We start from the raw sequence: 21,686 nt of genomic DNA on the forward strand, positions 1-21,686 counted from the left end.
TGGGAAATGCAGGAGTGAAGAGCACCCCTTCATCAGTAGCACAGTGAGATCACATAAAGCCTAATGCAAAGCCACATTGCTGGTCTGAAGCTGCTCAAAGCACATAGGGAAGATTTTATTCACCTTTGCACCCCTGATGTCTAGGACTTGTTTTACCTCCACTGCAAGATGGTGTAACCCCTAGGCAGAGCTAATTATGTTCATCTGACTGCACTACATGGGATCTGTCTTATCAGCATCCCCTTTTTAGCATAGCCTCTCATGCTGGAATCTCAGAAAGAATGACAGTTTTTACATTGCATGACCCAGCTTCCCTTTCCACAGAGTGCACTGTAGCAGTTTGCTGGATTCTATGATTCTGTATATAAAATATTAATGGATTCTATGATTCTATATATAAAACACATACGGCATATCCATTATGTATGCATTGCAGAGACATTCTGAGTCTTATGCATTTGTAACCCACATTCTGGCCATCCAGATTACTCAGAAGCATAGAATAAGTGTCACAGTGCAGCTGGTCTGTAACTGCCAGATGAATTTGGCCATATCAAACCTCCAAACTAGACCAGCCTAGAAATAAAACAAGTCCCTAGGTGAGCAATGATAGGAGGGATTTAAACTCAAACAGGGACCTCTGCCATCCCTGTTAAACCCTGGATACAGACACTGGCCAGAGATCTGGGTGGTGCAGAGATCCCAACTAATCAGCTATCCAAGCTCAGGAAATTCAAACCCCCTATCAAAGGGGTGGCCATAACAAACTCAGCGCTGTTTGTTGATGAACCCCAGTAAGTTCATGCTGTTTCTGTCTCCAACAGACAAGCCCTATTGTGTTGCCTTCGATATGAGGCAATGGCGACCTGGTTTCAAAGAGTCAGCACGGCAGCTCGACGTCCTCGAGCTACTCGGGCCACCGACACGCTGACACCAATGTGGTGGACGGCAAATGGCGGTTTATTGTATTACACATGGGGTTAAATAGTCTAAAGGGTCTTCTACTATGTCAGTGGGAGGGCAAAGGATCTAAAGGTCAGTGGTTGGTGGGAAGCTAATGGGGCTAGGAGGGGCCACCACCGAAGGGACGGGGGGAGGGTCCTTATCTTCCCGTGACATCACGTGATCTTCCGAGCGCCTGTCCCTAGCTATCACCCACACATCTCCCCCCCCCTTTTCACAAAAAAATGAGGTAGTTAGAAGCATTGGAGAAAAGGGGTACAAGGTAGTAACTTGATAAAAAAAAAGAAGGGGTTTGGAAAACTTGAGTAAATTCTGCGAGGCTGACTAGGCAGAACTTTGCAACTGGCAGTGTTCACAGTTTGGTTTACAACAATTGTTGCTGTCCTACAAATAGAATGTTGGCCCATTCTAGGCGTGTTTGAATAAATGTGACTAGCTTGTTTAACAGGCATGGTCTAATGGCGAGAGCTAAGAGTAACATTGCTAGTGGACCTATCAATGTGGAAATTAGGGTGGTGAGCCATGGCGATTGGTTGAACCAGGACTCGAACTAGCCCTGTTGGGCTTCCCTGTCTTTCTTTTTCTGAGCTAGTCTATCTCGGAGTTCTGCCATGGAGTCTCTAACGACTCCTGTATGATCAGCATAAAAGCAACATTCTTTTTTCAAGGCGGCACACAAGCCTCCTTGTTGCATGAACAGGAGGTCTAGTCCCCGCCTGTTCTGCAGGACGACTTCTGAAAGTGAGGAAACCGATTTCTCCAGGAAGGAGATGGATTTCTCGATCTTCTGCAAGTCCTCGTCGATAGTCACTTGTAATTGAGAAAGTCCTTGGTGTTGGGTCACGAGGGCTGAGATACTTGTGGCTGTACTGGCTGCTCCTAGGCCGAGCAGCATCGCGATGGTTACCCCTGTTATTATCTCTCGCTTGTGGAGCCGGCCCGGTTCCTCAGAAAGTTGACACACCTCCTCGTCTGAGCGGTACAAGACCCTAGGAACAATCAGAACTTGGATACAAAAATCATCAGAGTCATTGAATTTGGCTAGGGACACACAAGGACTCACCCCAGACCGTTGACAAACCCACATTCCGGATGCAGCTGGGATCACCCACTTATTGATCTTCTTGTCAGGTTTGACAACTTCGGTGAAAACATTTCCCTTCTGCTTGGCTAAAGTTGCACTGCCAAAGCATTTTCTTTGACTCGTGACTTGAGGAAGTATAGAACAGTCTGACCCCGTGTCTCCCCAAAACTGAAGCCCTATGACGTGGGGGTCCCGACTGCCATAGAGGCGGCATGTCCCCCAAATCATTAGAGGCTCCTTCCTTATTTTCATGGCCAGGGCTACCCAGGGGTTCTGCTCTGGGGCGTCCCCTGCTGGCTCTGTTGCACAGGCGTGGCTTGCTGTGGTGGTGGGCACGAGGGCACCGCTGGCGGTGTTGTGAAGCTTTGCCATTGTGTTGCTGTGGGGGGTGCAAAACTGGCTGTCCCCTGTGGGGGCATGGGGTATGAGGGTTCTCCACCCCACTGGGGGTTGGCATGGATGGGCCGCCTTGCATTCGCAGCGGGAGGAGGCTGGGTGCGGCCCGCATGCCCCCTCCCTCTCCCGTTTCCCTGAGGCCGGGACCTGCAGTCTTTGGCAAGGTGCCCTCTCTTCTCACAGCCCCAGCAGGGCTCTCTCGCACGGGCTTGGAGCGGGGGCATCGCCGGGGATGGCTGTGCTGGCTGGGGACAGCTCATTGCAATGTGGCCTGCTTGGCCACACTTGAAACATGCCATGGCACTGGTTAGGGTGCGGACGGCTGCTTGGATAGGTGTCAATTGCTCCTCCTTTACTACATGTTTAATCATGTCGGCTAGGCTGGCTCCGGCCGGCAAGGAGCGCAGAATGTCTTTAGTAACAGAGTTACATTGTTGCCGCAGGCAATCGGCTACTACTGGACCTTTCGCCTCTGAGGGCAGGGCAGATTGCTCTATGGCTGCTTGGAGGCGGTCCACAAACTGTGTGAAGCTGTCACTCTCGCCCTGTTTTATGGTGGCCTATGGGGGGGGCTTGGACACTACTCGAGAGGCAGCACGAATGGCTTCTCTGGCTGCCTGAGTGGTGGCTCTGACCTCCTCAGCCCGCATGCCTGTGGCTTGCTGCTGAGGGGTTATCAGGTCATCATGTTTACCTAATAACCTCGATAAACTGGAATTGTGCAGTGGCTGCCCTTCTCCAGAGGACTGAGCTAGGAAGTTTGCACAATTGTCCTTCCATTCTTGTTTGAAGACTATCAATCTCGCCCCATCAAATATCATGCGTCCTATCTGCTTGATATCGAAAGGCAGTAAATCATAATTACTAAAAAGGCCATCCAGCAGAGTGGAAACTATGGCAGAATGTATCCCTTTCTCTGAAATCGCTTTTACAATTGTTTGTATGTCTTTGGGATTTACTGGCGTGTATATTTTTTGTTGGTTGTCCCCTATTCCAGTAACCTTTACTGGGAAGGCTTTCACTGTGGAAGCCGGTGTCCACTCAGCACAGGCTATTTTTATTTTTCCCCAGTCAGTGACCTGGGCTGGCTCATGTTGTAAACTCTTTTTGGAGTGGCTGAAAGCTTTATTAGGTTTCATTTTAAATCGTGTTGGTTCTGCTCTCTTTGTTTCTGAATCTCAATCACTGTCTGTCTGTTCTCCGGAGCTGCTGCTGCCGGTACTGTCTGACAAGGAGTCAGAGGCACACTGCCAGCTCACTTCTGGGTTTGAGTGTCGTTCAGTGCGGCTCCGGCCCCGCCCCCCCTCTCGGGGGTGGCTCCACTCCTGCCCCCCCTCTCGGGGGTGGCTCTACTCCCGCCCCCCCTCTCAGGGGTGGCTCCACTCCTGCCCCCCCTCTCGGGGGTGGCTCCGCTCCCGCCCCCTGGGCTTGCCCTGCCTCCTGCGGGGCGAGGTCTCTCCCCTAAATGCTGGCAGTGTTGAACGCAGCTCCCGACGGGACACGTGCTCCTCGCGCCCCTCCCACACGTGCGTGCCTGCGGGAAACCGCGGCCCCGAGGCGCGCACGCGCTCTTCGCCGTTGTCCCGTGCATGCGGGTCTGCGGAAAACCACGGCTCCGAACTACGCGGGCGCTCTCCACGGCTTTCCCGCGTGTGCACGTCCGCGGGGAACGGCGGCGCCTCCCCGAGCGTGCTTTCCCCACCGCTTCCCGGCGCGCACGCGCCCGCGGAAGCCCACGGCGCCGGGCCGGGCGCGCTTTCTCCGCCGCTTCCCGGCGCGCACGCGCCTGCGGAAGCCCGCGGCACCGGGCCGGGCGCGCTTTCCCCGCCGCTCTCTCGTGTGCACGCGCCCGCGGGAACTCGCGGCGCCGCTCCGAACATGCACCCCCTCCCCTCCTGCTGCGCGCACGCGCCAGCAGAAGCCCGCGGCTCCTGTCCGAGCACGCATTCCTCTCCCTCTTCCCCGGCTTTCCCCTGCGCATGCGCACTGGCACACACCTACGGCTCTGGGCTCTCCCCACCACAAACGTTCAGACCCCGCCCTTCTCCGCTGCCGCCGGCGCCATTTTCAAACCCGTACGGTGGCGGTGCCGGCCGCGTGCTCTCCTGAGCCACGTGCTCGGCGTCTCTGGCCTCTTCGGCCAGTCCTTGCCAGAAAAATCGCACGCGCTGCTGCGCCTCGGGTACCGAACCACCGATCGACGGTAAGGGGACGGAGGAGGGACCTCCGGATGCCCGGGAAGGCTCCGCGGGCGGGGGGGAAGCCGACGGGCTCGGGGTGGGGGTTGGGGGGTTCTCTAAGGGCACCGGGGGCTTTGGGCTCGGGCTCCGGGAGGGGGGAAGCGTGCTTGGCTCCCGCGGCTTCTCGCACTCGGATAAATTATTTTCAGACGCCGTTTGTGTGGTGGCCCCCACTCCCAGCTTAGGAGTGGCCAGCAAACACACACGGGCGGCACTCCAGGTCTCTTGTTCTTCCAGCGCTTTCCGTAAACTTTGCTTGACCCTCCCCCATGCTTTAAGGTGTTTCCCGCTCCCTGTGGATTCCGTATCTTCGGCCAGCGCGAGTGTACACCTCCCCCATACCTCCGAATGGAGGATTTTTACTGGGCGCTCTATCACCCCAAGCTCCAGTAATCTTGCCAAAGCAAGTTGTAAATCTCTGGGCTTGCACTCAATCCCCCACTGTCTGTGAATTACACTTACGACCTTCGCGATTGCCTCTATGAGTCTCGCTGGTCTGGGGACGTCTCCCCCGCCGAGGGTCAGTTCCTTTGGCCTGCCCCGGCCGCTGCTCCTGTCCAGGCGAAAAATCTCGACTCCCGAGCGTTTTTCTTGTTCCCGGGCTTTCGGCACCAGAATGTTGCCTTCGATATGAGGCAATGGCGACCTGGTTTCAAAGAGTCAGCACGGCAGCTCGACGTCCTCGAGCTACTCGGGCCACCGACACGCTGACACCAATGTGGTGGACGGCAAATGGCGGTTTATTGTATTACACATGGGGTTAAATAGTCTAAAGAGTCTTCTACTATGTCAGTGGGAGGGCAAAGGATCTAAAGGTCAGTGGTTGGTGGGAAGCTAATGGGGCTAGGAGGGGCCACCACCGAAGGGACGGGGAGAGGGTCCTTATCTTCCCGTGACATCACGTGATCTTCCGAGCGCCTGTCCCTAGCTATCACCCACACACTATTGTAACAAATAAGTACTAATTCTCTGAGTAATAAATTATACTTAAGTCAATATTTAATATTGCAGTTAAGCTTACATATCAATATCGTATAACCTACCAAAATCCTGAAGTCATTTATCTGGTTCCTGAACTAACATAAAGATTAATAGGCATACAATTTACTAAAGATTGCTTTGGTCTTTGAACTAGGATAATCCTAAATTTAATAAAACAATTAGATTATATGATAATAACATACATGTTCTTACAACTCGAAGTCCATTTAGATTATTCTAAGACAAATGTCACTGCAGTTAATTTGTAAGTAGTTATCCCATTAACTTTGAAGGACTGGATTGATGCTAAGAGCCTAATGCTGGAAGATATAAAAAATTTAATGTATTGCTTCACCTGACAAATTCCTGTATCAATCACAAGATACTGAGAAAACTAATGATAACGAAATTACTTGTTTTAAAGTACACAATGTAGGAATGATTCACTCATCTTCTTAACTTTTGTGAAAAAATTGCATCAGAGAAGTTTTTTTGTTTCTGTTAGATTAAACTTTGGCAACACTTCCCTTCTGTCCAACAACATTGTTCAAACAAGTCAAAATATTTCATGCATATTTAATTAGGACACTATTTTTAGGGAATACATTTCTGAATCCCTTGCTACATTATGACATTCTTCTCATTGAAGAGAGAATCAGAGCTGGCATAAATTTTCAGCAGCAATGGCACGTTTTAAATGCATCGCTCCAGGGATCAGCAGAAGGGATGGAGAGCTAGAGTTCTGCAGCTCCTGGGGCTGTTTGAGCTGGCAGATACAATTAGCCCTGCTGGCTGTGGCCCCAGAATTATCTACTGCTCATTGTGATTGTCCAACACCTCCTTCAGCAACAAATCTGGCTTTATGAGGCTCTGTTGGACAGAACAGTCAGTGGGGACCAAGGCCATTTTGCTGCTTCTAGGCCACTTACCAGGCTAAACTGCTGCCTACTTTAACTTGTGCAGAACAGAAAGATCCAAATGGAAACTGCATTTTTTGATACGAAAAGTCTTAACAGATGGACTACACACAATACATCAAGAAAAGAATTTTAGAGTTTTTGTTTAATCTCAGTGCTGAGCAAACCTGTAAAGTCATCCCAAAATGGGTTTCTTCTCTTCTGGTCAAAATTTACTTTAATTTACCTGGGAAAATATGAATGGACCTGTACAGTGAAAACTTTTGTGTACTTATAATTGAAAATAAGCATAAGTAGCAAAAAATCATCACATATGCATAAAATAAGCAGGAAAATCTCATTATCTTTTAAAAGAGGAGATTCTCAGTAATATATTTATTATATATTATTGGGAATCTCAGTATTAGATAGCTATAGCTATAGCTATAAATATAAATATAAATATATATATAAATATGCTGGAAACTCCCAGTAACGCTTTATATTTTTCTGCACAAAATGTTCAGCATACAGCTAGACAAGTCCCTAATATACTGGATGAGCAATTGACTGAAGAGCCGGGCTAAAAGAGCTATAGCAAATGAGAGTACATCAGGCTGACGGCCAGTCACTAATGGACTTCTCCAGGGTTCAGTTTTAGGGCAAGGTTTTTGTTTTGTTTTTTTTTATTATCTTTATGCAGGAGTGGAATGTCTTTTTAGTAAGTTTGCCAGTGATACAAAATTAGGAGGAGCTGTAGACTCCATTGAAGTTAGAGAGATCTTACAGAGAAATCTGAATCGACTGGAGAGCTGGGAAATCACCAGTCACAATGAAATCTAACAAAAACAAGTGATTCTCCACTGAAGACAAGAGAATGTTGGTTCTTCATGAAAACTGGGGGGCGAGAAACTGGAGAGCAGTCATTGATGGCAAGTGGTTGAAAGTTAGTTGGGAGTCACCTGGCATCTGGCAGGGCTAGCTGTGACTTGGGTGCTTCAAATGCAGCATGGAAGAGGATTCTCCACTCCACACTGGTGCTGTCTCAGCCACTAGTACAGTGTGCAGTTTTGAGTGGCCCAGTGAAAGAAGGACATCAAATTAACAGTGTGTCCAGAGAAGGGTGACCAAGACGATGAAAGATTTCAAGGTCAGGATTTAAGTGGAGTGTCTGAGGTGACTTGGCTTGCTCAGCTTAGGAAAGGGAAGGCTAAGGGGTGACCTTGTCACAGTCTACAATTTTTTCAGTGGAGAATAATGGAGGGAGAGGTGTTGATCTCCTCTCTCTGATGACCGATGATAGAGCAGAAGGAAATGGGAATGAAGTTGCATCAGGAGAAGCTCAGGTTGGACATTAGGAAAAGATTCTTCAGTGAGAGAGTGGTCTGTCACTGGAACAGATTCCCCAGAGAAGTGGTCACAGCACCAAGTTTGTCAAAGTTCAAGCAGCATCTGTATAACTCTCTTTAATTTGTTTGTATGTTGTTCTGCAAGGAGCAGAGAGCAGCACTGGATGTCCCTTATGATCCCCTCTGACTTGAGATAATCTGTGATTCTATTGTTTAATATATATTTATAAAGACACAAAAAATTATAATTTGTAATTTTATATATATATATGTGTGTATGTACACAAAGTTGCCTGTCTTGCCTTTCTGACTATTAGAATCCAGTCATCAAAGAAGAAGCAAGAGTAAAATTCAGGCACACCTGACTCACATGGCTCATTTCCAAGCACTTTAGAATAATCTCTCTTGAAAAATTCTGGTTAATTTCTTTTTTTTTTTCTCCATCTTATTGATTTAACATTCTTTTACCCAATTAATCATCTTCTTGAGGCCAAGATGAAATGCAGCTATTACTATGATGAAGTTTTCTTCTGTGCAGTAATAAAACACTTAAAATATAATAAACTCCCTAGAATTAAAAGTCTGAATTCCTCCTTTTTGTTTACATTGATTTAAAATATATTTCCCAATACTCAGAAGAGCAAAAATATCTTACATCTCTTTTTCTTTACCTTGTTATCAAAATTGAGCTATCAGTTCTATCAAAATACATATACTATAATCAGCTGGCAAGTATGCAGCACTTGTTACACATAACTGAAATTAGAAGTGCTAAAATTATTTGGTACTAAATATCTACTATTTCTCTCAGGTTTTTTATAGGAAACTTATCCTTACACCCAGTTTGAATACATTAAAAACTCAATTTTTCTTATCTTTTGGTATGGGAGTTTTAATTCAGAATCTTCTTTTCAAGTACACTTTGCTCTTTTAAATGCTTATTAAAATTCATCCAATGCCAGACAGATATTTAGAGAGTACACACAAACAAATCAGTTATTGAACCAATGTGCCTTTTAAGATCAAAGCCAAGAATCAATTAGAACTGCAAAATGTTGATCACAGAGGGAAAAGCATACATGAGGAGGTCCAAAATTACCTTCTAGAGGGATGGTGACAAAATTGAAAAAAAATCACCCCTCTATTATTGAAAAAGATAATTGAGAAATATATACTCAAAATATTTTCCACAGAGGAGAAATTCCTTGATATCTCAGTTTTTAAAAAATGAAGCTATATCTTTTGCCAAATTTCAAAATATGACTGATTCTAGTAGTCATCCAGATAAGTCTAGCAAGTCCTGACAAAGGCAAAAATCCTGGACTTTTGAGAATTAGAAGCTGAACAACTGATAGTCTTTGTCTAATTAAAAAAAAAAAAAAATAAAGCAAACCCCAGAACTAATGCATAAATATGTGATTCATAAAAGTTTTCAAGTGGGAAAACTGTTCTTGCGGAGCTAACATCCAAATCCTATTTGTGACACTAATTTTTCAGATTCCCTTGTGTCTTTGGGCCTAGAAATTTCACAGCTGAGCTGTCAGCAAACCACTGCAACTGGTAAAAAGGGACAGGCCCTTCCTTCAATTTTTGACATTATTAGAAATAAGTCATAAACAAAAAAGGTATTTTCAATTGGTGTTTGTTCCCTAATTAGTTGAATCATCAATTCAATTCCGATCACATTTGTAATGTTTTGCCACAGGAATTATTTGGGTTGAAAAGGAATATATATAATATATAAAAATTATATGTGTATATATTCCACATAAATGTATATTTTAATATTATATACTTAAAATATATGTGAAGCATAGTAAAAATGAAAAACAAGTGCAGACAGTATCGAGTTTTTGCTGTGTTTAATCTGACTTATAGATGTTCTCATTATTTTAACAAACTTATGCATGTCAGGAAATTGAAAACTACAGCATAAAATATAGCTTCATAGCAGGCCTTTATAAATAATAAAATAAAAAAAAGAAAAATAAAATTAAGGAAGAAAAAGGATAGGAAAAAAGAGTGGAGCTAGGAAAAAGGTGGTAGGATTCAGAGATAAACCCAAGTTGGAATAAATGGATATGGTGAATAGTAAAGGAAAATACGCCATTTACATATTAAAGTTATAATTATAGTAGAATTAGTTAATTATTAGCTAATCATATTCAATATTATTTATAACTCAATTGGTGAAAGAAAAATACAATTTAATTGTTAAACATATTTTTCCTCATAAGCTTTGTACATCATGTCGTGGACTGAAAAATTTAAAATCTCACATTATTTTATTGCTACTTTTTAATTTTTTGTATTGTTTTCTAGCTGCAGTGGAAATGCATATCACTTCATTTTTTCATCTTTGCACAGTTTGTCTGATATGTTTCTGATATATACAATTTCTCTTCCTAAGTGGCTAATTTTGAGTATTTCTGCTGAGTCCTTCATAAACAATGTATATTTGAATTTTACTGTATTAAAGAGGCAGCAGACTTCTTGCTTAGAGTAAGAATTGAGCTAAGCTCAGCAAAATCCAGTTGTGAAAAGGTGGCACACTGGTAACAATCCTCCATTTGCTCTGCTGCAGTATTGGCAGCGTATTGGCTACTCTTCCAGAATGCAGTCTGAATCCTTGGACCTGCAATTCTTAACTGCACATACCACCACTCATGCACATAAATGGGGTATCAGTCTGAAAGGGCAGTGAGTATTTGTGCTTATGATTTTCCAGTCATCTGTTTGCTGCTGCAAAATATGAGGAGAGAACCTTATACAGCTTTTCTTGCTGGAAGATGTAGCAATGTATTTGCACAACTTAGGCCATTCTGTGTACCAGCCAAAATCTTTGTAGATAACAAGACACCTGCAGTCTTGCTTTCCAGAGCTCTCAGGAATTTATCAAGGTTACTGGGAAAACAACAGGATGAAAATAAGAACAAAGAGCCTGAGAAACTGTCTACAAAGAATGTAAATCCTAGATACAGGAGGTACAGCATGAGAATGGACATTTGACCCATTAGGTGACCTGAAGGAGATGAACCTGCCTCTTGAACCAGTGACTTGGCCAACCAGGAGTGTGTGCCCATGTGGGCTGTAGATTTTAGAATCCATTACTGGGATGGTAATGTAAACAATAAACAGCTTCTGTTGAAATCTTATTGGTTCTATTCTTCAGTTGTCCAAATCCCCCTGCAGGAGGATACTTTGCAATTGGTTTCTCAAGCAAATTCCAGCCTCTAATGAGGTACCCCATAGTTTACATTACACCTCATCTTTTTCAGGAGACAGGTAACTTCAGGTGGCTCATGAGGTTACTTCTGTTATACTGAAGGAGTAGCCATATAAATCTCTGCCTCATACCTACAATTCTGAATAAAAAACAGCAAATCTAGTCAGGGCCACTTGAGAATCCGTATACCATTTGACATGGAATGATGACAGAGTTAATCTCCAGCAGAACTGAAATAGCTAAGTGTAATCTGGTCTTTTTTAAAGACAACTACCCCATGAATTGCAAACTATCCTGAGAACAGGGATTAGAAGCAGTGACCGCTTGCTAGTATCTGCCGTTCAATCAGAGAAAAGGTGTGAAGTAGACCAGAAGGCAAAGAGCTCCTGAGAGCTGAAAAAACATCAAATAACCTAGTTGCCTTTCCCACAGAAAACATCCATCAATAACTGAAGAAGACTTCTCTAACCTTTTATAAAGAATGGCAATGAGCTTAAAATAAAAACAAGTTCTCTGATGTACTTATTTGGAACAGACAAATTCATCTGTATGTGGAGTTGTTCTAATGGCCCATTGATTTTAATGACTCATTAAAATGTAAAAGTACAGTGAAACAGGAAACGGCTGAAGAGACATTTTCAAAGATGTAGAAAGAACACATTTATTCTACTATATTAGCAGATATACACTTTCATAATTTAAATCAGGCAATTTAGAGTCTTAGGATTATTACCTTTCTCAAACAACGCAAATAAGAATTGCATACAGAAAATATTCTTGTTGATAAAGAAGGTAAGTACATATATAATGGTAATGGTTTGGGACAGGTGCTATGAAATACTGCTAAATATTATCCATTTTTTTGGCAATAAGTCTATCAAATATATTTAGTGGGAACTGGGATTTACAAGTGGTATAATTAGCTTCTCTATGCACACAAAACAGCTGACCTGTATTTAATACAACAAGCCTTTAAAATTTAGGAGTAGCAGGTGCTAAGTATCAAATTAAGTACCATAGAATCATAGAGTTTTTAAGTTTAGAAAAGACCTTTAAGATCATCTGTCTTCAAGGTAGCATTACCACCATGTTTACCTCTAAACCATGTTTTTAGGTGCCACATCCATGTGGTTTTTGAGCACTTCCAGGGATTGTGACTCTACCACTGCCCTGGTCAGTGTGTTCCAATGCTTTACAACCCATTCCATAAAGAATTTTTTCTGAATATCTAGTCTAACCCTCTCCATGAAATAAAGTGCTAAAATATTAGACAGATACAATCATGGCTGCTTTGGTAAAGACAGTTGCTGTATGTTAATCATAATCACAGAATCATAAAACAGTTTGGGTTAGAAGGGATCTCTAAAGAGGAATTGTGGAAGTGAGTTACTGATGCAATGCTGGAGAAACCCAGCTAGCTCACACTCCCCGGCACACACCTAGAGTAGCCGTTCCCGTGTCCAGCTTTGACCTGAGTAGCAGTACAGAGCAGGGCTGTCTGCTCTCCACAGCACCTGGTGGTGCTGCACTGAGGATCAGGGTGAAGAACAGGGAGAAGTCTCTGGTCTCTGAAATTCTCAAAGGATTTTATTCCCCAAAGGGGGCAGTGACAAAAACAACCAAAAGTGTGTGTCTTGCACAGTCTTTTAAACAGGGGAAAAACAGGGGGAGGACACAATTCTTCAACCAATCAGGGATACAACAGGGAGGAGATTAAGGAGGGACTCAAAATATGACAACCAACAAGGAAGACAAAGGAAGTGGAAAGGGTCACATGGAGCAACTTCCTGGAATAGGGGAATTCCAGGGAGGGGTTTAGGGGTTTAGGACAGGGAATTCTCCAGAACAAAGGGTAGGAATTAGGGAGTATTGACATTATGTAGATGAGGTAACAGATGGGTCTAGGGAGTAAATGACAACCAGGAGAAGGAGGAGAAAACTTTGGGTAAAACCATACATGTCAGGGGAAAAATAGGAACAAACCATTCAACCGGGTTTACAAAAATATGCATAAAGAAAAACACACCACCACAAGTTACTGGAATAGAAGTGTCACTGATGGGAGACTGACTTGGGCTTGTGTCTGCAGGATTGTGGTAGTCATCTTGTCAAACTCTCTTTCATATTTCCTAACCCTCTGTGGTCTGCTCCCTTCCTCCCACAATTTCTCGACTTGGCCACAGAGATCCTCAACCAGCTCCTACCTCCTACCTCCTGTAGGCAAGATTCAAAGATTCAAGATTTTGAATTTTATGCCAAGTTTTAATTTTTTCTCTTTTCCTATTTCTCTGCACCATGCAGCATGAAAGAATTCATAGCCTTTAAAGGTTACTTAACAAAATATAATGCATATTCTCTCACTGGCGTGTTTTTATCAAAGGAGAAATAGGTTCTGTGGTAACTAGACAAGAAAGTTACAAAAGCAATAAAAAATTGGACATTTGGGACTCCCCGTAGAGCCCATAGTGATTTTATAGAAGTGAAGATCACATAATTTTCTTGATATGACTCTTGATTTATGATGCAATAATTGCAAGGAAAAGTCAATCTATATTGTGATTTATGAGCATATGACTGAAAATTATCAGGATAATGGCTGTCTGCTCATTAAAGGACAGGCACTTAAAGACATGGCATGAAAACATGAACCCCAAGACACAGGTCTCACCTTCCAGGGCTCCATGTCACAGCCCCTAGGGTGAAACAAGCAAGAAAGTCCCAAGGGTAGCAGTCAAAGATGATCAAAAATCTGGATGACTATGCAAGTTTCTGACAAGGCACAGCTGAGACCAGCATTTCTGCAGTCTCAATGGGGCAGGGACTACAGCCCCAGGCTGAGAAATGCTGAAAGGAGCTCTTTGGCCCATGGGTGCATCTGGAGAGAGGCCCCAGGTGAGGTTGGTCAGGGCCAGGCACTGGTGCACTCAGGTCCTGACAAAAGCAAAACATGTCACGTATGGTATTTTAGGCTGTGAGGTGCAGGAACTTAGATTAGATGGCTGTAATGGGAACTTCTGAACCAAAACCCTGTGGCAAGAACACTCCTCCCAAATGCTTGCCAAAACGTTCTCAGCTGTAACAGAAGAAATACCAAAGCAATTTCAGTCTGCTTCTAGCAACTGGACACAACACATGGGTCTAGATCAAAGTGTGCAATTTTCCAAACTAATTATAGCATCTAATAAAGATTTCCATGAATAATCCCAAATACTAACTTCAAAAATGCAAAAAGGTCTAATATCACTGTATTAAATTTCCTTGCCTTCCTGATTTTTATCATATGTGTTGGATCAGGCAGAGACTTTTGAATATATGAGCTCCAAGAGAACTCACTCTTCCATCTTTGGTAATTAGAATTGCTCTTCCTGGTCCCCAGCATTCCCCAGAGGCTGATGGTATGGTTAGGCCTTCATCAATAAACTAGGTCACCTTACATCTTACTCTTTCATGTGGGAAACAAACTTTTTTCTTGCCTTTCCTTGAAAAGGGAAACCTCATCTATTTATTATATTAGGAGTACAGTCTTTGAACCAACAGTATCCTTGAAATGCTGCTTGAGAGTGTGCTAGATGGCGTAGATCAAATCATACTAGGAAGGGCAATAGCACTTAAGCAAGATTGTTGCTTATGTGACTGTGCTTCAGATCATGCCCTGGCCTTTTTCAGTAGAACAGTGTAAACTCTGGGTAAACAAAAAGCATTCCATTTTCTCTGAGTCCTAGTCTTTCACTTTGCTTGTTGCTTCAACCACAATGAAGGACGTCCAACTTTGCAGGTGTGTGATAAGTGTCTTCCCCGTCTCCTGAAGCTCATTTCAACCACACATATTCACATCATCTCAATTAGCTCAATCACTTCTCTTTTTATAGAGTTTTCTTACTTGATCAGAGTATAGTCAGGCATTTTCCCAGGTGCCTGAAAACACACATTTTACAGCTGGAGAACATGAAATGGCATATGTATTTTTACCTCTCATCCTGACATAATTACCTGTAATAATTACCTGTAGGCAGGTGGGAAAGTGTTAAAAAAGCAGCTATTCATTTTAAACTTCTCAGCTGTATGGTTTCACACGTAGACTAAGACATTTGTATTATCATAAGAAATTTAATTTCCAAGGCACTCACCAGCCTTTGCAACATTTTCACAGACTGCATAAGCTTGTGAATCAAGCAGCAATATTATTCCCATAGAGGGTAATTAGTGAATTCATATGAAAAATACCAAAGTGATGGAATTTAATGTAGCACCCAGCAGCTACTATTAATGCTGTTACAGAGAGCTAATGGTAGCAGGAAAGTTTGTGGTTTACTCTGTGTTTTACCAAGAACATCTATCACACTGGAGTATGGGGATTCCTGCTCCTTGTACAAAAGTATGCTTTTGTGCTCAGCTTTTCAAAATCTAAATTTTGTGCGTTTTCTTTGAATTTTAGTGGGGGAGTTTTTGGATTGTTTTTAATATATTTTCTGCAGTGTTTAATATGTTTTCTTCAATTATTCTCTTCCTCTGAACCAAATAAATACAAAAAGACCTTCATCAAAGTCTCTTTCATGATTTACATCATTAGCATCATTTACATCATTACTACCAGGAGTTGCTGTAAGCCTTGCATGTTCTCCATCTTATTTCATCAGTCATGTAGGTTGTTGAGAGTTCTCTTGTGCTACCAGTGGAGTATATGCAGGGCAGCCAGTGGCTAGGCACAGAGGCCTGGAATCTTCAGCTCAGCTTGGACACCTGGGAAATACATGTCTGATTTTTTGAAGCATTCTTGTTGCTATTGTGTATCTTTAACCATGTTTCTTATAGTTCTTCTGGTAAAAACAGAAGGAAAAATCTATATAGTTGTGACAGTATAAGTACTGTTCCTGTAAAGAAAAACTATGTAACTTTTTCATCTGCCTGAGTCATGGAGCAAATTAATTATTGGAAGTGTGCAAGTAACTACTTCTAAAATTTCGCTATATATTTTTGTATTCACATTGTAAAAGTAAAGGATGCATTTCACTTATGGTGATACTGAGCACAAAACTCAAATGGAAGTATCATTACCTTTTATTACTTCTCTGTGAAATCTCTGCAGAGGTTTGTTCTTAACCACATCCATGAGCACTGACCTAAGTGTATTTTGTGTAATTAAAAGATGCTGATTTCTAAAGGAAAGCATGTTTTCTATAGTCTTGGGTCAGGGTATGCACCACATAATTGAGATAGCATATTATGGAGGATAAATTGCACTGCTTTTTTACCTTCCTGAACTTGAAGAAAACCCACTTTTCCCAGTACTCTGCACTGAGCCATGTCTTTTCCACATGTCAGTTTGTGTCTATTCATCAGTGTGAAATTAATGAAAGGAATTTGTGTACCAAATATTCCTCTTATCAGTGAGGATCAAACCTTGAGATTTGCATTTCAAAAGGATTTTTTATTGCTACAGTGAATAGTTTAGTTTTACTAGGGAGCAAGTAAATTTAATTTTCCTATTGTAGCATCTAGAAAATAGGATATCTGAGGAGAGGCATTGCTTATCTACTAGGAACTGCTGGGGAAAAGCCAGTTTCTCTCCTGGAGGAAGTTAGAGCAGCAGTAAATCCTCAGATTTGCTGGCATAATATGTCAGTTCACTACTGACAACCTAAGGTCAGACTAACCTGCTCAGGATATGAACATCGTTTCTTGTCCCATACATAATTTTTCAGTATGTGGCAAAATCTGCTCTCAATCATTGCTTTACACCTACAAGTACTCGAGCAGTTTTTGCAGACTAAGATAAACAAAACTCGTGAAGAGGAGATTCTTTTCCCAAAAGGTTTTAAATTTCTGCAGTGCCAGTTAAAATGCTTTCTGCAGCTGTGTTGGAAGGCTGTAGCAAGTGCTGCCATAGGGAAACCTTAAGGATTGTGCTCAGCACATAGCCTCACCACAGCCTGCTTAGGACAAGTGTGACAGAGGATGTCACAGAAAAGAAAGAGAGCATCCATCTGATCATTTCCTTGCTCTGTCAGCAGCCAGGCTGATTGTCTGCTTCAGCTTCCTGGACCTTATGAGAGGAGATAGTTTATAACCCTTCCAAAACCTCACCTCTTTCACACTACAGAAAAGGGTTTTTTTGTCAAGCCTAAGCAAAGAGAAAATGTCTTTCTTCCCAGAAAGGCAAAACATCAGAGAAGTAAAAAAGCTACCAGACTGCAGCAAGAGTACTCATGTACAAGAAGAAAATTAGAAAATTTTATCTCTTCCATATGAACCTTTGTCTGTTCTATGTAGATCCTTGCATGCAATTTTTGCATCCTCTCTCTCCCTCCCTCCATTCCTGGTATGGAGTTTACCAAAAAGGAGTTGAATTAGCAATAACAGATTATAATACATTCTGACAGTTAATATTCCCCTTCTTGCTCCTAGTTTAAAATTTAAGCTTTTGCGAAAACATAGATAATGCTAATTCCAAAGGACTCCTTTTGCTTGGATCAATTTTTCATTAGCTTGTGTATGGGATAACAGAGCCTTAGTCACATGGCTAGATCTTTCACTGGTGGCCATCATTGCAGCTCCATTTATGTTAGACAAATGCTGTTTATTTACAGCAGTCTTGGATAACCCAAAGGCACTCTCAAGATCCGTTCTTGTATTTTCAACTTAGACAAATATCATGTATCGTGATGCTCACCTACTGTCAATTTTGCAAATATGGACTGGTGTTGTAGTTTAAATTTATGGGGGGTCCCAGGGAGGGTCCCCCGGGACACCCCCGGGGTCCTTGGGGTCGTGGGTGTTCCCGTGCTGGCAGGCAAAGAGACAGACGCTGGTGGGGTGCTGATGAGGTGAGGGTTTATTCACTGAGGGAGAGGGGAAGGGAAGGGGGGAGGGGGAAGGGGGGAGAGGGAAAGGGAGCATCCGGATGCCTCCAGGGGAAGAGGGGCAAGAGGGCAGAGCCTTCTGCCTTAGCATTCTTATCACAGATGTTCAAAGGGGCGCGGTAACATTCTCCAGCCAATGAGGTTACTTGATAACTTGATACTGCAGGGAGGATACAGACTTGGGATAAACCATACATTTTCCAGGGGTGAGCTAGAGCAAACCATTTCCATAAAATGCAATCCCACAGACTGGTTTAATTTTCATAGAGACTATCAACAATATTGTCTTGGATTCTAGAGATAGTGTTGTTAGTTGAAGGAGTCCTGATCAGAATACTGTTGTACATGACGAGGTATTGGCCCACATTGCATTTCACATAGACTGGCTGAAGCCTGCACAGTGCTCTGCTTTGTGTGTCCAATGGCTGTGAAATCAACTCATCCAAATCATTGCAGATGAAGGCTTACCACAGCAGAGAGGCTGCAGGCCACATGATGCCATATGGCATCAGCCACTATGCCACCTGCACATCCTTGCCTTTATCCAAAACTGCAGCCAGAAATTCTCATGTGAACATCCCTCTTAATTAAAATGACTACTAGAGCTGTCTCAAGAAAATCCTGTAAGGTCTTAATGACCAAAATGAGATAACCTTTCCATGGACGATATCTGTATGGTGTACTGTGCCGTCATCGAATGCCTAGGCATTGACACTCAGTCCAGGATTCCCTTTACAGTTTTAGCTCTGAAAAATGGCATTTTAAGCAATAATTTACAGTATCTCAGTGATTTTCTTAACAGGTTCATAACAGGTTCTTAACAGCTTAGCAGCTGCTGGTAAAAAAGTTTAAGCTTGTATTTTAGGTTTATGAGTAAATATACCATTTAATGTTGCTCACATGTTTTAAAAATGTTTTTCCAAATGAAAATGTTACCAAGAGTATCATGTTCATTACTTAGAAGTCACCTACTTTGGCTATTGCATCTGTAGGAATATTTTGTATGAAAATACTGGAATTAAAATAATCTTTAATCTAGATGAGCAGTTCACCTGAAAATATTTCACAATTTATCACTTATTTTTTTCCATTCCATAATTGAAACTGAACCTGTTTCTATACCACATTGAGAAATTTTTATAGGTGTGGTGTTTTGAAAAAATTTGTCCCAAATGCCTAAAGTATCACTACAGTGAGGAAAAAATACTTTCTGGAAGTGATATCTTGATATTATTAAATTAACGAAATTTTCATTTATTCCCTGTAGCAGTTCAGTTTAACATGCGCAGAAAATTTTCTGCATCATAAATACTTACTCTGACCACAAAATACTGCTAGAACAGCACTTCTGAACTCATGGGCAGGTGCTTAACTACAAGATCAGGTTTTCCAGTTGTTTCCATGTTTTACAGTTTTGTGAAGCCAGCCATCAGCAGAAGGATATTTTACTTTCAATATCAGTGCATTTACTAATGGTACACTAGTACAGATGGGGTGGAGGTGGGCTGTGGATGCACACAAGTAAAAGAAATTCCAGTTCCCATAAATCAGTCTCTCTTTAGAGTGCACAGTCTCACATGCTATATATGTCTTAGAAATAATCATTATTTTGAGAAAACACCAAGTCAGCTCAATAAGGTCTTGAAAAATACCACTACATCTTGTCATATACCCTAAGAAATCTCAACCAATATCCATTAATTCTGGATAAGCTCTCTAGGGAGGTGGTAGTGAATTAGAGAATAATACTCTTCCCCAGAGAAGGACCCAGAGGACTCAGAGTTTGCCAGATGATGGAGTAAGGGAGAAGTTGTTTCTGGGTGACTGGCTTGGTGACCTACTCCTGGAATAAGACTGGTACCTTGGAATTGCCATCTTCTTCTCCAACACTTCGGTCACAAAAAGAGTTGAACTGGAACCACTGGGACCAGTTATAGAAGAATGAGATCTGCAAGAGAATATAGCAAGTTCTGCTCCTTCATCACCATGCAACTTTTCCAATGATGCATTGTAATATTTATTAAATGAATGGTAACCACAGAAGCGAAACAGAAAAACCTTGTTATAACCACTAGAAGGAATTGCAGTTTCACATGTTTGAAGATCTGTTCCCATCCTGTCAATTTAGAGAAATGAGAAGACATTTCACAAACTAAATCTTTTGTAGAAAACACTAATGAACACTAATTTTGGATTTTTTCTTTTATATTTTAAAAACTCTTTCTCTACATACACTTACATCCATCTGTACTGTTCCACAAAAATGCTTATTGGCAAATCTACTCATATAAGATTTTAACTCTAGTTTTATTCTGATCCTGACATCAGTACATTTCAGTTGAAACTATTTTTGCTGTAAATAACTCAGAAAGGGTAGTTCTAATGTATAAATACTTGATAAGTGTTAAATTTCATTATTATTTCTTGATATGCCCTTTTCTCAGATCTCTCTTCTATAAACACATTTTAAACCACTTTCTGCAAGTTCAATGAGAAATAAAACTGTATCTGTAAGAGTTTATGGAGTTGGAAATATTTCCATCTTACAGGCTTGGTAAAGCTTTCTTCAGCTAATTCTCATCTTACTGTAGTTAGATAGCAAGAAGTAAGAAATAAGCAAGAAGTCCACAGTACTATTTCTAGTAGCATCATATTCCTGCTAGACTTTACCTCCTAGAAACACGACAGTGAAAATTACAGACTCAGTTTCAGTAAAGGATCTCAGAACTGCTCTATAGAAAAAGGACAAAAAGAAGAGACTATCATCTAAATTTATTAGCTTGCAATGATAGAGCTTAAAACAAGAAATTCAAAGTAGCCACACTGCCTTGCAGAACATTTTTATAGACTGTGACATCTGTCTTCACCTAAGGCACAGAGGTAGAGTCTTGCTGTGTGGTCAAGGAAATTAGTAGCTAGTGAAAGACTACTTTTATTTACAACAGTTTTCATTCTAAGATGATCTTCCTATTTCGTTTCCTTATGATCCACTTCTTGACTTAATGTTCAATTCTTGACTACATGTTCAAAAACCTCTTAAAAAGTGTGCTATGTGTGTGCAGCTGCATAGAGGCATTTAAGCTGGGCCTCTGGTGAAGCCGACTTTTTGACTGGAATGGCTGGGATTCCTTTGTGCTGATCTTCAGGTGCGCTCCTGCTGGCCTGCAATCCCTCTTCCGACTCAGGGAATCTTTTACTGGCTGTTGAATTAAACGAGGTATGGTTTGAGCTTCCACTCCTCCAGGAAATTTAATTTATAACCTTCTCAACAGCTTGGCAAGACCATGATCAAACAAGCTGGAATAGAAATCCATTCTCCTGAATAGACATCTACTACAGAATTAGAGTCAAAATTTTAACCATAATGACAGCACAAAGATCACTGATAGATAGTAATGCAAGCAGGTTCAGAAAAGTATGGAAGTTCATGAAAGTATTCTCCAACAACATGACAATGTCTTTTAATAGCCTCATGCTCCCTTGATATTTTTCTGAAAATACCCTCTTCAGTTCCTCATCTAGCCATGGCAGGCTGAACTTGTATACAGAGAGGAACAAGAAAGTGTCAAGATTGCAGGCCTAAATTCAGTCAAACCTTCTGTTTAAAATTTAAATACTGAATTTCATGCTGCTAGGGCATAGTGTTTTAAGAAATGCATAAACCTCTGAAAAAACAGTAACATGCCTAGTA

This window comes from Prinia subflava, chromosome 1 (assembly GCF_021018805.1).
Source record: "Prinia subflava isolate CZ2003 ecotype Zambia chromosome 1, Cam_Psub_1.2, whole genome shotgun sequence".
NCBI classification, from domain to species: Eukaryota; Metazoa; Chordata; class Aves; order Passeriformes; family Cisticolidae; genus Prinia; species Prinia subflava.